The sequence below is a fragment of the Macrobrachium rosenbergii genome, chromosome 56 (genome assembly GCF_040412425.1).
Source record: "Macrobrachium rosenbergii isolate ZJJX-2024 chromosome 56, ASM4041242v1, whole genome shotgun sequence".
Classification (NCBI taxonomy): domain Eukaryota; kingdom Metazoa; phylum Arthropoda; class Malacostraca; order Decapoda; family Palaemonidae; genus Macrobrachium; species Macrobrachium rosenbergii.
In genome coordinates this window covers 2,282,501-2,288,658 of record NC_089796.1, presented here as the reverse complement: position 1 = coordinate 2,288,658, position 6,158 = coordinate 2,282,501, and the positions used below count along the sequence as shown (strand labels likewise).

The 6,158-nt window shown below is 35.6% G+C and overlaps 1 protein-coding gene and 1 long non-coding RNA gene across 2 annotated transcripts in view; both read right to left on the bottom strand.

Moving 5' to 3' along the window:
* LOC136836637 (uncharacterized) overlaps window positions 1–6,158 on the bottom strand; it is a 107,340-nt gene that overhangs the window by 85,796 nt on the left and 15,386 nt on the right. The window lies entirely within an intron of this gene.
* Window positions 3,728–6,158, bottom strand: part of LOC136836359 (uncharacterized) — a 3,328-nt gene continuing 897 nt past the window's right edge. Inside the window, exons 1-3 of the long non-coding RNA XR_010852378.1 lie at window positions 5,757–6,158; window positions 5,259–5,372; window positions 3,728–4,021 (exon numbers count right to left, since the gene is read on the bottom strand). The exon at window positions 5,757–6,158 is cut by the window's right edge and continues 897 nt beyond it. This is a non-coding gene — a long non-coding RNA (uncharacterized lncRNA). The remainder of the gene's footprint in view (window positions 4,022–5,258; window positions 5,373–5,756) is intronic.

Genomic DNA, 6,158 nt, shown 5'->3' with positions numbered 1-6,158 from the left:
ATATATATATATATATATATATATATATATATATATATATAATATATATATACCAACAATGATTAGATCTTGATAAATATAATTAATAAGAAAATATAGTAACGCAAATTGGGCATATGTAATTGGTGACAGCAAATTTAAAACTTTACATGTAAGATTCATGACAGACTGGGAAGATTTGTCAAATGGCCGCACCTGGCCAAATACAGGTATGTGAAGGCCTTATTTGTCAATTAATTTGTCAGCCTGAACCCTTTACAAACAAAATTACGTTTCAGACGAAAATGTCTGAGGTATTTTCTCCTAAAGTTAATATAATTTATGGTTTCCTTTTACTGTACAGCATTTAACAGTTCTAAATGAACTGTATGTGTTGTTGTCAGCTAATTCAGGTCAGTATTCATCCTCTAGTATTGCTGGATAGTACCTGAACCTCTTACAAACTGAATTACTTTTCAGACAAAAACGTCTGAAGTATTTGCTCCTATACTCAGTACACTTTATAGCTTTCCCTTGCTATATATTAAATAGCATTTAACAATTCAAAACAAACTGTGTGGGCTGTTTTCTTGTAATATAGATCACTATTCACCCTCCTAGCCTATCTAATATTACTCGGTAGTAAATTATCGAATCCTCATTAAACCCTTGAATTTAAATTCGTATAACAACGATAAAAATTACCTCAGAGAAAGTGACTTTTATTTCTGCTCGTTTGTCACGATTTTCATCCAAATGTTAGTCAAGATGTGACTCGCGAATGACAACAAATGAATAAGTTTTACGAGAGAACGGGATTGGGTAAAGGATTTTTTCTTTTAGGTGGCTGGGTGTGTGGACTGTTCTGTCTTGACGGCGCTTTGCAGCCCTCAGGAACACCTCATTCCCTTTTTTCTACCTTTTTGTAACCATTTAATCCCTCGAACGACCATTCCAATAGCTGTGATTCTTAGCTTAGTTCAAACTGAATACGGTTTTGCCTTTAGTCAAGAGTATGCTAATATACTTTACAAATTAAGTTGTTCCACGTCATGGTCAATATTTCCTACACAGGATTCAAGTGACTATCAGCGGAGGGTTAATGCCCAAGGGCTTCTGACAGTGAACCTAGACCTGTTACGCCTGGAGTTCCGCAAGAAGTGTGCTCGAATATTTATTGTTTTGCGTTTATTAGCGTCCCCTCCGAAATAGAATTGTTTTTTTACGCTTGTACTGTTGCCATTGCTGAAGGCTTCTGCTCCCCAAACGTGAAATACACTGAAAGCTATCATCAGAAAATCACTGTGCATCAGTAAACCGTTAATAGCAAGTCACTTGGTTATCGAGTTAAAACTTAATAGCTAATTTGCCTTGCTAGCTTCGTCTCCACGATTTGCAAATCTAAATTATCCGTACGACACGGTACTAGTTACCAACCATGGCCCCTACAATTATGTTTATGCCACTTTTAAAAGAAACACCCATAGCTCCCACACAACCAGTTATTGTTCGTGATGTTTCAATATACAATGTACTGTGTTCATGATGCTTCAGATATTTACTACCTTTCTTAGTTTTCCTGTACGTCAACAGTTCAAAGTTATGGTTTGAATTTAAACCTTTGACAGTGATGAAGTTGTGGGTTATGTTCTGGTCTACCATCGACCACAGTGTGCTGTTTCTAAAAGGACCTTCTACATAAGCCTTAAAACCATTAGTTTGTAAAGTTTGTGTGCTTGTTTCACTGGGCTATCTGTCAAACTACTGTCAAGTTCCTAGATATTGATTTCTCATAGTAAACCCACAGGGTTAACCTATGTCTGACTCAAAGTATTACCCAGTACCATTAGTTCTTCCTAGCAGTTGGAGACAGCTGAAAAAAATGGTGTTATGTCCGAAATACCCATTTGCCTTTGGTTACCTACACGTTACCTCAAATACTCTGTACCCTGTTTGCTAGTTCCTTGAATGTTCCTTCACGCCAATTTCATTTACGCCGATGGTAATGCTATTGCTGTGCTTTCCTCATTTGACTTATTGTAACTTGTATATTACTGAACCATAGTGAGACATTTTGAAAGTTATAAAAGCAACTACTTAGTATCATACATACATCAGCAACAATTTTTAAGGTGGTAAATTCCCCATTGTTACAACTGCCTTCCGCTCTGTGATATTTTATCACAGATTCGACTGACTCTCGTATTCCCTAAATTAAAAACTTCGCGCAATAAATGCACCAAACATATTCGGTAGAAGCTGGGTTTTTGCTTACATTCAGAATTAAAATACATTGTCTTTCAGTGGAACGCATTGTCATACCAATAATTGCTTATGCATCAATTATACTAAAATTATTTCATTATTACAAGGTTAAATGTTTTCACTCCTATAGACTAGAGATTACGTTAAGGTCCTACATTCGATAAGTATAGTTCCCGACAATATAGCGTCTAAGTGCAGACCACGAATCAGTTAACAGCCAGCGGCCTAACGTTGCTCAAGTGCGAGGAAACTCGCGCACGCCGTCATTTAATTGCCTGGTTAGGGACTGAACTCAAAACTACGCTTTAACATTCGCCTAAAGCCATGCGCTTACTCGTGCACAAGGACAATGCCATTGAGTTTCGAGCAGTGACGAGAACGCTAATAAACCACCTCTTGTACTCACCACCTTTTGGTTAAGAACTTTTCATTTATCCCGTTGCAATGCAAAAGGAAAAACCATTTCTTGCTTTGTCTATGTTCAAGCTAAACTCATTTTTACTTAATACCTCACGAAAACAAAATACCTAGTTTTTAAGAAAACGTTCCAAGAAGATTACGTTACCTAGCCAAACATCACCTACAGTAGATAATCTAGCTTTTTGGAACGAGGTTTCAAGCTTATGACTGACATGTGCCCTTGGCTATTAGGTCAAAAATAACCTAACGCTGCTGTATGAACCCCACCAAGATTGCTGCAAACTCCAAGCAAAGACTACCCCTTACTACAATTTGAAGTATTTCATAGTGTGAATTTAACACCAACACCTCCGGTGTATTAGGTGTAGTATAATTCCGTACTATTCACGGTTATGATACGGCAGCCTATTTCTTTTTTCCTCAAGCTCAAAACACCTACTGACTTTAGGCCACTTATTGTAAGAACTGATCGAAAACAGCTTTAACTACACGCTTCAGGACACTTGTGCTCAGTATTTCTCTTATCTAGATTAACCCAGTTAACTACATTGAAACGTAGCTAACTATCTGTTAAATGACAGCTCTATCAAGTGTCCATTGCTGCTTTATGCCAAACTAACATTATCAAAGACTTGCTATACGACCATTCTGAAATTTTAAGTGCTTTCATTTCAACTTTAAAACAGCCTAATTTCTCGTTTTACTTATACGTAAAACCCTGAACGCAAACATTAATACCCTAATACTAACTTTTCATTCTTAATACATTTGAGAAATCTGTTTCCCTTGACCTTCTTACTGAAGACCATATTCTCTTTTAAAGCTTGAATTCAAAGTCATTGGCCGCTGTGGGCTTACTCCATATTAGGTTTCATCTGAATAATTAACAAGTGTTTCCCTCCAGCATATTCCTAGTGTTTGGTCTATTGCAGACAAAGCACTTACAGACCTTTATATGCAATTTTAAAACTCCACACTGGGGGATATTAATCGGTATTAAAAACTTCCATTTTCTCATCTGAGCATACCGAAACTTATTTCAATGTTTCACAGAAAAATACCCTTCCTGATACTAACTTTATTTACATACACGTGTAACAGTAACAAGTTCGAGAGTTAAAACATTTTAGTTTCATGTACTAAAGTCAGGCACCAAGTTATTTTCATACCACTTTAGTGTCAGACCCATGATTAATCCACAGGTAAAATTAAACTCAAGACAGCAACCAGCTTCAAAAATAATTTTCAAGTACCTTCGATTCACTGCAGCCACTTCAGATGAACAAACTTGATTACTGTCCTGGAACAACAAACTTCTTGAGCTTCGTATGTACACAAACCGTTGTTTGCAACTAACCTGGAATAAAAAATACAAGCAGCAGAAAAGTTCTGTACAGTTTGAAAACATGCCTCTAAATTGACCTAGTTAGTCTAGAGCAGATTAATCTATCAATTTTCACATTCAAAACCAGTGGACCAGTTTATTGTAGCTCCTATCCTTAAAATCTAGCCCCTATCCTTAAAAACTAGTCAAATTAATTTTCTCCGCTAATAATAAATTCGTTCTGGATGAGAGTAGCAACAATTCTACTTAAAATGTAACTTTTGCAAATTGTTCGATAACAATAAATTAGTTGCCTTTAGACCCTTCTACTCTAACCTTTGTAATACTAGTACTGAAACTACATTAAGACACTAAAAAATTTAGCAGTTACATTACTTAAGCTATTACTTTACGAAGAACTTAACCAATGCACGTACAACTGCACTACATTGTTATACACGAAAGCCTAGATTTTTTTTCAAATACAAACTTTACAGTTCATAAATATCCAAATCTCATTTCACTAAATCTAACATTGCTAGCCTGAAGACTCTGTAATCTGCTTTGTATAAGCTCTGTTATTGTTTATACTATTAACATACTGTTTCCATAAGATTCAGTACCAAAGATTCACAGCCTAAAAAAACCTTAATACATTGACAGCACTATACAAATTTTGAAGCACTGTACTTCAACTAGCAACCTTTAGACTAGGTTAAAAATCTCAATGCATTGAAATGAATAAATTGCCACTATCAATTTAAATTATATTCTAGCCAAAAACACATTTGTGAAAGATTCTATTTTCTTTGTACCAGATTCATATCAAACCAAAGCAAAATCAGTAGAATATTTCCCATTAATGTAAAAAGTTTGTATTTTGTATTTTGCAACTTAAAAGATCAGTTTACTCAATGAGCTTTCATTTCCAATAAAGTTAATTTAAATTTTATTATCTACAAAGAAATTACTTTACATTCAAATTAATCTCAAATGAAGTTACTTTACATGTACTTCCATTCCCAATATCATCCTAGTAGTTACTTTAAGTTGATCTGCATTGAAGTTAATGTTAATGCTAAAATAATTCAAAAACCACTTTGCACCAAACTAAGTCTTAAAACGAAGTACCTGAAAAAAAAAATTAGTCTCCCATGAACTTGCATAGCAGACCAAGGCCCTATGCAAGTCATGGGAGTACCCCCACCCCTCCAGGGGCGCCGCCCCTGAAAGGGTGGGGGCAGGTGCAGCAATGGAAAAATTTACCTACCATAAGTTCCTTCATATCTTGACGTCAATCCTTGAGAGAAAATGGACTTGATTCGAGATCCAATAAATGTCGCTGGATTAATTTTGAATCCTGTTGTGTCCTGTAGCCTTAATCCTGAAAATGAGTGGGAAATATTAAAACGGGGTTAACCTAAACAGTAAAATGAAAGTCTTTTGCCCCTGTCACGTACAAAATAAGTATTACACCCTTAATTTTGAATATTTAAAGTCCCAAAACTTTCTCCTAACCTAATCGAAAATACTCAGGCTTATTTAAATTCACTATTCATTTGCACTGAAACCTTTGAAAAATTCAATATTACACACCCTTAATTTGGAATATTTAAACCCAAAACTCCTTTCCTAACCTAAGCGAAAAGTACTCAAACTACTTAAAACTATTCAGTTGCACTGAAATCTTCGACAAAAACTAATGAACTAAATGTGATACCTTATATAAAAAAACTACAAAACATCGAAAAAAATTACCATCACTCACCTAGAATTAGTCTACCCAACAAGTATCACCAAAGCAGTACTTCCGTACAGGAAACTGGAAACAAAGAGCCACTATTAGCAGAATGTCCGCCACAACAAAATACAACGGCTCACAATACGAAGGAATCTCAGCTAACCACCTTATCGAACCACAGAACACCGCACACTGAAGACGGAACGCAAAATTTTACCTCTAACGTCGGTTCGTAACCATCTCTGGCCAGGGATCACTTACACTCAGAACAGGGCGTGTAACTTGTCATTCGGTTTTCACGCCAAGGACGCTGAAACTGCCACTGTACAATATCGAGAATTGAACGAAAAATGTTTCATTTGAACTTTCTTTTTTTTTTTTTTTACGTTTCGAATCGAATGTTTTATTTTACTGTAATATATTTCTCAT